The following is a 10,834-nucleotide window of genomic DNA, read 5'->3' as shown; positions in this document are numbered from 1 at the left end:
GCTGCTAATGAAGGAGGGAATAGAGGAAATCCATTTGGTTATTTTCTGATTCCTGTCCAAAAGCAATTGCCTCCCGCTGTGGTTTGTTCTTTGCGCTCACACAGCACTGGGCCATGTCCAAGCCCTCCATCTATTTTGATCTAGGAGAGCTAACTTCTTTGATGTGTATCTGTGGCTCCTAAAGGGCTGTGCCAGGTTTAATCAAAGGTGCAGAGCTTCAGCAAAAATAAATGACAAGAAATGATCATAGTGTCACAAGCAGGGGTTTTCAGCAGGCTGCAGACTTTGCCGGGGCTGCCCCTCCCCCCCCCATCCCCTACCCTCTCTTCATATGAAAAGTAGAGGAACCCCAGAGTATCTCTCTCAGAAGAAATAATTTCAGAAAAACAGAACAAAGGGAACCAGGCAATCTTCTCAAGCTTTTCCTTCCATTTCACGGTGAGTCCAACATTCCTGTGGCTGCGGCTGTAGAGGCCAACACTGTTCTGCAGGGTACGGTCCCTGAGTGTGTGAGCCCAGAGGGGACACTCAGCTTGGCACTAGGGGATTTAGGGGGAAGTATGCTGGGGACAAACATGAATACTGTCATGTCAGAGCCTACCCTAGCTGCAGGGAAGCGAGTGATCCCTTAGCGACTCTTTAAGAATGAAAATGTGAGGTTGGCCGTATGTTACCAGTTGATCCACAGGACAAGGAGTCCGCAGAAAGCTCTCCTTTGACTCTGTCACCAAAGTGTTCCCTACACAATTAGGTCTTTTCCCTCTAAAAATGTTCTGGTTGTACATATACAAATAGGCATATATTGCTGTCAAATCGCATAAAGTGGATGATATATTACGGTGACGTTTGAAACCCATATGTCTTATTACTGCTATAATCTGAGGTGCTGGTTACTGATCTACAGCCTGGGGTGTGGTAGGCAAGTTCTCAGCCCCTAAGCTATAACCCCAGCTCTGGTCTTTTCTTTCTAAAGTATGTTCAAGGCTCAGATTTTTATGTGTATGAAGAAGTAAGAAGAGGTGCGTGTTTATGGGTCTGCCTGAGCAGGTGGAGGCCAGAGGTGGCCATCAGATGAGGCTTCCTCTGTAGCTCTCACTGTATTTTCTGAGACACGTTCTCTCAGGGAATCCGGAGCTCACTGGCGTTTACACTGGCTGACCATCAAGATCTGGGAAGCTACTTGTCCTTATTTCCCTTTCCCCATGTGAGGTGTGCCATCAAACCCAGCTTTTATACGGGTTCTGAGCATCCAAACCGGGGTCCACATACTTGGGTGCAGGCACTTTACTGATAGAGCCGTATCCCTGGCCCCAGCTTTAAATTATAACTCCTTATAAGATCAGTGTATAATGCTTTCTACCATTTCCTAAAATATATATTAATATTTTATTATTACCATATCCAAAATACTTTTAGTAGTTTTGTTATTTAAAAAAAAATCACTGCTGTATGTGCTCTATGAGATAGAGTTCTTTTTCTCAAAAAAATGTTTGCTCTGCTTTAAAAATCAGAAGTCTCAAAATGTCTTCCTGATTTTAGGATGGATTGTGATTGAATTGGCTCCTACAGATTGTACACGATCCCACTCCTGCAAAATTCCCTTAGCTCTACCTCAAGTGGATGCCACCTTCATCCCTCCCATACTATCGCTGTGTCCTCTGGATATGATATCATAACTCTTGGACTACTACTCAGATATAGATGACAGAGGCATCTCACCACTACTCAGGCTTTACCTGAGACAACAGTATACCTTCTCTCAGAACTACATGTCTACTTACACACTAGAGGAGATAGAGATGGAGACGGAGATGGAAGGGGTAAGTAGAAACAGAAACGGAAATGCTGCCGTGCTTCCGTACTCCTGAGATCAGTCAGTACTTACTACTTACTACAGTGAAGTTGCTTTTTTAACTCTCTGCTTTCATATCCTGCATCAGAAGGTCCCGTTCTCAGCCTTCTAGGGACACCAAGCTTTTCACCCCCACCTTCAACCCTGTCAACCAAACCACCAGATTCTGTCTCACAAAGGGTATTGCAACAACTTTCTACTTAGTCCTAGATGGCCTTCTATAGCTTTTCATTCACACCTGGAGAGAGGAGCAATGCTTCCCAGGCAGCTCATTAAGTTACAAGATGCAAGAGGCTTCTTCCTAAGGCCCCAGTGAGTACCGAACAGTTGCCGGAGGAGATTAGACGCTTTGCTGGGACGTAGCTTTCGACGCTTGGTGCTAACGTTGGCATAGGCTTTTTAATGAAACCATTGCCTTGGGTTCTCTCCTGCCTGCTAAGCAACCCTATCAATCCCATTGGTTAGCCAAGCTTGAGTGGAACCTTTATTTGAACCATCATAGACAATCCTATCTTGTCAAATGGATGTTTGTTCTTCCTTGGAAAGGTCTCTCAACACTTTTTACAGCGTTGTTTGACACACAATTCCAGAACGGAATATCTATAGCTACTTGTAGCATTCTCCAGTGGCTTCTAACTCTCAGGGAGAGAGAGAGAAGGGGAGGGGGAGGGGAGGGAAGGGGGAGAGGCAGAGTGAGAAGGGGGAGGGGGAGGGAGAGGGAGGATTTTTATTCTCCTTACCCTTTGAATTACACACACCACACTCACTGTCATTTCTCCATCTCAACCTCTTGCTGTTTCTGAGATTTACTGGCCAATCTCTGGTCAGATGCTCAGTCTTCCCAGCTCTTCATCCTTTCCTCTCGCGGAACAACTGCCTTCCTCCCACCACTGATTCAGGTTCCTCTGCTCACCTCATGGTCTTTCAGTTCATTTTTCTCCTCCATAGCCCCTCTGACCACTGTTTTATTGTTTATTTCTGCATCTCCCATCCACATAGACGTCCCACAAGACCAGGGAAGTCCGTTTAATTTACTGCTATTGCCTACAAAAACTGGTCCGAATGGCCTGCTGAATGAATGCTTGGCAGGTTGGATGGATAGGTGGAGCTGCACAACTTGCAAGCAAAAAGGATATAGATAAAATGTGGTTATTCTGTGGGCATCTGTCACACACCTGGAAGCCCAGTTACTTTGACAGTTCGGATACCAAATGCAAGGCTAGCTCAGGCAACAAAGCAAAATGCTGTCCTACAGTAGTTATATAGCCATCTCGATCACCATCAGAGTAACTGGCGAGCTTGTGTTTTATGTCTATCCACTGTGTGATAGTGAATCTTGGTTTTCGGCTTGCTGAACCATTGAAAGATGCCTAGCATGTTAGTCAAGTGCTCTCTAGGCTAAGTCTGTGGGGGTGTATCTAGAGACAGGTGTGGACAAGAAAATTGAGGCAAGAAAGCACATCCTGGATGTGGGGAGTGGCATTGAAGAGGCTGCACTTGGAGGAAACAGAAAACCAAAGGAGAAAGCAGCTCACCGGTTCCCCTGGGCAAATGTATTTTCTTCTGCCACATGCAAAGCACACCAGATTCTTGCTTCATCAGCCTTTGAGTGATACAGATGTGTACTCATGATGCTCGGGGAGGCTGCGTCAATGGGCTCTGCATATCCTGAGCCTTCAGCTTCTTGAACTGAGAATCTGCTGTTTCCTCAGTTCTCCAGCCTACAAATGGCCATTATGGAATCACCAGTCCTCTGAATGCATGATCTAACCACTTCATTCTTATGACCATATGTGGTGCTTTGCATGAAAATGGCCTCCGAGGGCTCATATATTAGAATGTTTGGTTGACAGCTGGTGGAACTGTTTGGGAACAATTAGGGGGTGTGGCCTTATTGGAGGAGATGTGTTACTGGGATTGGGCTTTAAAGTTTCAAAAGGCTGTGCCATTCCCAGTATTATCTCTGCTGCTTGCTTGTGGATCAAGCTATGAGTGCTCAGCTTTCCTGAGGTCACAGAGTCTAACCCTCTGAAACTGTAACTCTCAAACTTTCTCTGTGTGTTTATAAGTTGCCTGGGTTATTGGTATTTTTAATCACAGGAATAGAAAAGTAACTAAGAGACCATATGTACGTATTCTATTGGTTCTGTTATTCATCCATCCATTTATTTACTTTTGAGAATGCTGACTAATTCAGGATTTTTCTAACTAAAGAAAGCTATGCTGGTTAATACTGCCAACTTGATAGGAAGCAGAATCCACTGGGAGGCAGAGCTCTGTCCTTGTGAGTGAGTTTCTAGATAGGGTTAACTGAAAGGATATGGGATGGCATTTAATGCTAGGCTTACAGTTTCAGCAAGGAAGACATGGTGGCAGCAGCACAGGTTGGAGGTGTGGCCTTATTGGAGGAAGTCTGTAACTGGGGCAGGGCTTGGAGGTTTCAAAAGGCTTCAGTCATTCCCCATGAGCTGGGTTCCAGGAGTGAATTAAAAGGAGAAGGCCAGCTGAGCACTAGTACCTCCCTCCCTCCCTTCCCTCTCCCCCTCCCTCCCTCCCTCCCTCCCTCTCCCCCTCCCTCCCTCCCTCCCTCTCCCCCCTCCCTCCCCTCCCTCAATCTCTCTCTCCCCTTTCCAACCTGGGCTACAGGGTGACCAGTTGCCTCTACTCAGGGCAACAGGCATGGACCTTGGAACTACAAACCACAACAGACTCCTTCCTAATCAAGTTTTTATGTCAAGAATTTGACCACATCATCAACACAAACAAACAAACAAACCTCTGCTACCTTTATGAGCAAAATGCATCATTAAACACAACTTGACGTTTAACGAAGGGAAGCACAAAACAACATATAGCAACACTTTGTGTCCGTGAATGCATCACAAGTGTGTTCGGCTGTGTACATACATACTAACAAACCCCGAAGAGGGACAGGCAAAGGCTGTTGTGTTGATCCTATGGGAACATGTAACCTCACGGGCCTTCTTCTATGTCTGGAGCAGTCAGGAACATTCTCAAGATGGGTGTGGCTCACAGCGCACAGAGGAGAAGCCCTTGACCCCACAGGCCGGTCACCCCCACCCCTGAGCCTGCCTGCACCATGATGGGATGGTACCCTTGTGGGAGGATGAAAGTCCTTCTGCAGCTCATGCCTCCCTGTGGTACAGCTGCCAGAGACTTGGCTCCTCTTTCTCCCAGTATGTTAATTATGTCAAAGCCAATTAGTGGATGGTGTTTTATATGAAATCATTCAAACAGCACTCCTGTGGAAAAAGTGACTTCTTTAAACGGGGAGCAGCTAGAAGCTAAACCATAAAGTATTGATTTCTACCTGTTTAATAGAATCATCTGAAGTTTCAATGAAGCCGATTGGAGATTTTTTATTACTTCTTAAAACAATAATACTTTAATGGCTGCTCTGGCCTCTCTGTGTTCCTTAGCCACTCACATTAGCACTATAAAGTTTAAACAACCTCCCCTCTGAGCACAGGGTGTTAGCCTGGCTTCTTTCTTTGAAATACATATAACTCTTTATACACAGAACCTTAATATAGAAAGCTTTCTCAAACAATATAGTTTTATCATGTTTTCCTCTACCAACTCCTACCAGATCCTCCCTACCTCCCAAACCTCAACCAATTTTATTCTTTCTCTCAAAAGACACAAAAACACCCTCCCTCCCGGAAAGAACACAAATGGAATCAAACGAAACAAACAAAAAGACAAAACAAATACCAAGGTAAACCAGAATGAAACCAAAAAACACACACAGAAAACATGAAGCCAGTTCTGTGCTGGCCAGAGACTCGTGGGCATGGGGCACGCCCTGGGGTGTAGTTGATAAGTGCCAGTGACACTCCATTGGAGAAAACTGATTTTTCCCAGCAGACAACCATCGCAAATAGCCTCTTAGTGCTGGGCCCTGGTGTGGCTTGAACTTGTGCGGGTCTTGTGCGCGCCCCCAACGTCTCTGTGAGTCATATGCGCATCCATCCTGCTGCGCTAAGCTTCTTTCTCAGGAGAAAAAGGTATATGTAAATTGCATGAGGGAAGGAATAACTGATGTGAGATACCATCCCACATTTTATTAAATGCCCCCCAAAGCATTTTCAGTTGTTTGTAAGATTTTCATAGCATTTGATGCGGTCTGTGAGATGCATACCGTGAGTTACAGTAGAGAGGAAGACAGCAAGTCAGCTCCAGTTGCAGTCGTGCTAAGAGGAGAAAGAACACCCTCTCTTGCAGCTCTTTCTACTCCTGTACTCTTCAGAACAGAAGAGAAACCATTCTCAGGTGGCACCCAGCCAATCTCTAACTCAGAATCAATTGCTTTGCCAACAAGGAACACAAAAGATGTTCATTGTTTGCAAACCGACTTCCCTGCAAGGGTGCCTTGTCTCCACACTTGCTGACGGCAGGTTCAGACATCCCTGTGGCTGCTCTGTGCTGCTTCTCTCCTGCGCCCTGTTTCCAAGGCTGTCTGGAAGAAAGCAAATCCGCCTCCCATCCCGAGGACAGGGACACTTTCCACTTCCCAGTGTGATCTCTTCATCAGGGCTGCGGGACCGCAGCAGGCGATTGTTCTGCAAGACAGTAGCCGATATAATTATCGACACAAAACAAGCCAGTGGGTGGCCTTTGGATTTTTTTTTTAAGTTTTTGTTTTTTAAAATTTGTGTACAGCCTTTTTTATCTCCATATGGTGTAGCCTGATAGATTTGGGGAATGGTGATGGTGAGCTCTCTCTCTCTCTCTGTGTGTGTGTGTGTGTGTGTGTGTGAGAGAGAGAGGGGGGGGGGGAGGGAGGGAGAGGAGAGGGAGAGGGAGAGGGAGAGGGAGAGGGAGAGGGAGAGGGAGAGGGAGAGGGAGAGGGAGAGGGAGAGGGAGAGGGAGAGATGGGAGAACACAAAGGAACAAGAAAGAAAAGACCTGGGCAACTGCTTCATCTTTAACTCTTCTCTTGTTCTTTACTTCCTCTTTGCTAACCGCTAGAGAGTAAACAGAAATGGAAACTGGAAATAATAGGATAATAATATTATTAACAATTATAATTGTCCTTATGCTATCATCCTCCTCCTCTTCCTCCCTCAACAGTTTAAGTCATTGAAAAATCCTCTCCCATTGTCTCAGATTTATTCCTTCCCAGGACATCAACACAGGGACCTCTCCTCATCTTCACTTCATAGCCCTTCTCTGGGATCTTAGTTCCCTCCTGCCCCTCAGCTCTCAGGTCCCTGAGGAGCCCACAACCTTCCTTCCATGTGGCCTGGCTGCACCCTTGTTATCCATCAGCATCCTGTGTCAGCTGGAATCTTAACCGTTGCTGTGTCAGCGGGAAACGTGTATTCTTGGCTTTCAATGACCCTACACAGACTTTTACATAGAGTCAGGCCGTCACTTGGAATGTATACTAGATCTGTTATTTTGAAGATTTTTATTTTTATATGTTTCTCCCCGCCCCCTCCGCATGCCACATGTGTACAGGTGCCTACAGAGGCCTGAATAGGATTTCAGACATCTTCTGAAAGTAGACTTCCAGAAGGGCGTGAGCTATCCAGCATGGTGTAAGAAACTGAATTCGGGTCCTCTGCAAGAGCAGCAAGCAGGGTTTTTTTTAAAATGCATTTAATTTTTTTTCATGCAATGTATTTTGATCATGTTTACTCTTTCCCTAATTCCTCCTAGAGTACCCCCACCTCCACACCCACCTGATTGTATGTATTCTTCTCTCTCTTTATTAAATGTTTTATTGATTCTTTGTGAATTCACAACGTGCACCCCCCCAATCCCACTCACCTCCCCATCCTTTCATAACCGCCCTTCACCCTTGCTACTACCCCCTCCCCAGAGAAAACAAAACAAAACAAAAAACAAAAAAACCAAAAATGCAATAAACACAAAACAAAAAACCACATCTCACCATGAAAGCTGCAGTATGTCCTAGTGTGTCCCATAGTGCACCCCTCTGCCCAAACAGCTTGACTTGCAAATGTTCATGGCTCTCAGCAGCCAGGGCAAGGACATCACCATGGGCTCAGGTGGCAGCACAGGCCACTCAAATCAGTTTGGCCCTCAGTGTCAGCACAGCTCCTGAACACCAACACGGTCTAAGGCCTTCCCCGTCTCTCTATTACATATTCACTCACAGTAGTGGTGCCTACTGCTTTCTCTCCTCTCTGTCTCTCTGTCTGTCTGTCTCTCTCTCAAAAATAAAACAAACAAAAAAACAAACAAACAAAAACCAAAAATCCCAAAGCAAACAGAAAATAAATCCAACAACCAACCTCCAAAATTTCACAAAAACAAAAATCAAAACAAATAAGCCAAAGCATAACTTTGTTTAAGTAAAACAAAAAGTCCACAACCACAACAACAACCAGATACCATTGCGTTCATTTTGTGTTGGACAACTAATCATGGGCGTGCGGCCTGTCCAGGACAGAGGCTGATAGACCAAGGGACAATGCCTTGGAGAAAACGGATTTTCCCTGTGCACACGGCCATCAATTGTAATAGTTTCTTAGTTAGAGGTGAAGACACATGTCTCCTTCTCCCTCTCAGTGCTGTAGGGGTTATTGACGTCAGAGTCATCTCTCCTGCCCCGTACAGTATGATTTTTAAATAAAATCCCACAAAATGTCTAGATACTCATTGTGAACATATAATAAGTACACAAAGTTACAAATACACAAAAGTGAGTTATATCAAGTTTCCAAAAAGTTGGTTCTTTCTTTCTTATTCTCTCTCTCTCTCTCTCTCTCTCTCTCTCTCTCTCTCTCTCTCTCTCCAGGTCTTACTATGTAATCCTAGATGGCCTATACCTCACTGTGTAGACTAAAGTCTCACAGAGACCTACCAGCCTCTGTCTTCTTCCTGCTGAGATTAAATCTGAGCCCCTAACCCTGCCACCAAAGAGGTATTTTGAGCCTGTAGTCATTTTATTATGTGTGACTGCAACCAAAATGTATTTGGTACACTGTATTTCCTTGTGATGGTTTTTATGTGGAAGTCACTATTTAGGATGCTGCATTAACGTGTCCAACTGAAATGGTATTTTCTATTTTATTACTTTTGAACACTGAGCTGAACTATGATTACTATCTATAGAAATCTGGAATGGTTTTTAGTGTAGGTTCTAGGATGCTTTTTGAAACGATAAACCCATTGTTAGGGAGGAGAAGCAGTGCTAAGAACAAATATTTTTTCATCAAGTCAAAGGACGTTCATGGCATCCCACGCTAAACCTGTCTCATCAGGACCACCACCCTTCAATAGAATGTGCGTTTGCAAAGACACATTATTTAGCATTTGAGAATTACTAATCTTCAGTTGAGCTGAAATATTACTGACTCAAAAGTCTTGGAGAAAAGTCAGGTGTGTTGGCTCACACCTTTAGCCCCAGCCCCTGCCAGGTAGAGGTAGGTGGATCTCTGTGAGCTTGAGGTTAGTCTGGTTTACGTAAATCCCAGAGCAGCCAGAGCTACACGATGAAACCCCTATTTCAAAAAGAAACAACAACAGCAACAACAACAACAACAACAACAACAACAAAAACTAAATGAAAATAAAGCGAAACTTGTAAGTACTTTGAGTCCTGATTCCATTTAGTAGTATAATGAGTCAATTTAGCTAAATGTGAGCGTTTTGAGGTTGTAAAAATGTTATCAAATTGCTACAGCAATTTCTGCTGATGAATCAAAGGCTGAACATTGTCTGCCTAGATTCTATTTTCCCATATCAGATATGTGCTCATGTAACTGTACTTTTTGGCTACTTTATTGGGTTCTTATGCCTACCACCCCTCTTCACCCCAATCCCTTCTAACCCAACACTAGGTATGAGAGAAAAAAAGAATAGAGGGAAAAGGGGGCATAGATCTCTTTAGACTACTTCCTGCTGACCAGCGGCATTGAGTTCCTTGGGGTCCAGTCCTGTCTTTGTTGTCAAAATATCTCCAACCAGCAATCCAGCAATCCAGCAGTCCAGCAGTCCAGCAGTCCAGCAGTCCAGCAGTCCAGCAGTCCAGCAGTTTCAGCAGTCCAGCAATCCAGCAGTCCAGCAATCCAGCAATCCAGCAGTCCAGCAGTCCAGCAGTCCAGCAATCCAGCAATCCAGCAGTCCAGCAGTCCAGCAATCCAGCAATCCAGCAGTCCAGCAGTCCAGCAGTCCAGCAATCCAGCAATCCAGCAAAACCAGCAAACAGCAAACATAACAGCAGGAACCAGGGGTAGCAGCTCAGGGAGCATCAGACACTGCAGCCTTTCAGGATTCTGGCCTCCCTAGACTCACTAGAATACCAAACTTAAATATCTTCAGCTGGGAGAATCATGCCCCTGCCAGAGCATGAGACAAATGCCAGCTGCTGTGAACAATCTGAAGCAGCCCCATATCCCATACCTGGGATTAAAGCAAAAACATACTCATATAACATTTTTTAAAAAAAGGAAACCAAAATTCTTTCTACATGTTCATCTAATTTCCTTTGACATACAGGTTTGGTGTTTGGCTATGTATTGCAATGCTAAATACTGGCCCCCAAGGTGTGGTTGCTACCAAGGAAGAGAGAGAGAGAGAGAGAGAGAGAGAGAGAGAGAGAGAGAGAGAGAGAGAGAGAGAGATACTCTGTACTTAGACCCAAGTGTGACCTCTCCCCCTCCCCCTAGTTATTCCTGAATGGTGAACAAAGATGCCTATAGCTTATAGATGGGCAGAATTGAGCTAGACAAGGCTTGTTTGTCTGAGAAGAACCATAAGGAGAGAGAGGAAGGTAGAGAGAGGAGGAGAAGCCATGGAGTTAATAATCTTGAAATCATGGCCATGAGAGCTGGGTAACTGAAGTCAAGAGTAGCCCAGATGTAACACAGTACATCATATCATGAGGTTGGTTATTGGCAGGGAAGTAGACATAATAGCATAGAGGGTAGATATCTGCCCAGCTTTTGTGCCGATTAAGGCTTATTATAAATATAAAAGTTGTGTGTC

General features: G+C 44.8%; 1 long non-coding RNA gene across 1 annotated transcript in view; it reads left to right on the top strand.

The window, feature by feature from the left end:
• Positions 1-304: 304 nt before the first annotated feature.
• Gm40938 overlaps positions 305-10,834 on the top strand; it is a 46,407-nt gene continuing 35,877 nt past the window's right edge. The window contains exon 1 of the long non-coding RNA XR_873361.2: positions 305-438. This is a non-coding gene — a long non-coding RNA (predicted gene, 40938). The remainder of the gene's footprint in view (positions 439-10,834) is intronic.

Source organism: Mus musculus, chromosome 13 (assembly GCF_000001635.26).
Source record: "Mus musculus strain C57BL/6J chromosome 13, GRCm38.p6 C57BL/6J".
Taxonomy (NCBI): domain Eukaryota; kingdom Metazoa; phylum Chordata; class Mammalia; order Rodentia; family Muridae; genus Mus; species Mus musculus.
Note: the sequence above shows the minus strand (reverse complement) of the source record. Positions and strands in the feature narration are given on the sequence as shown.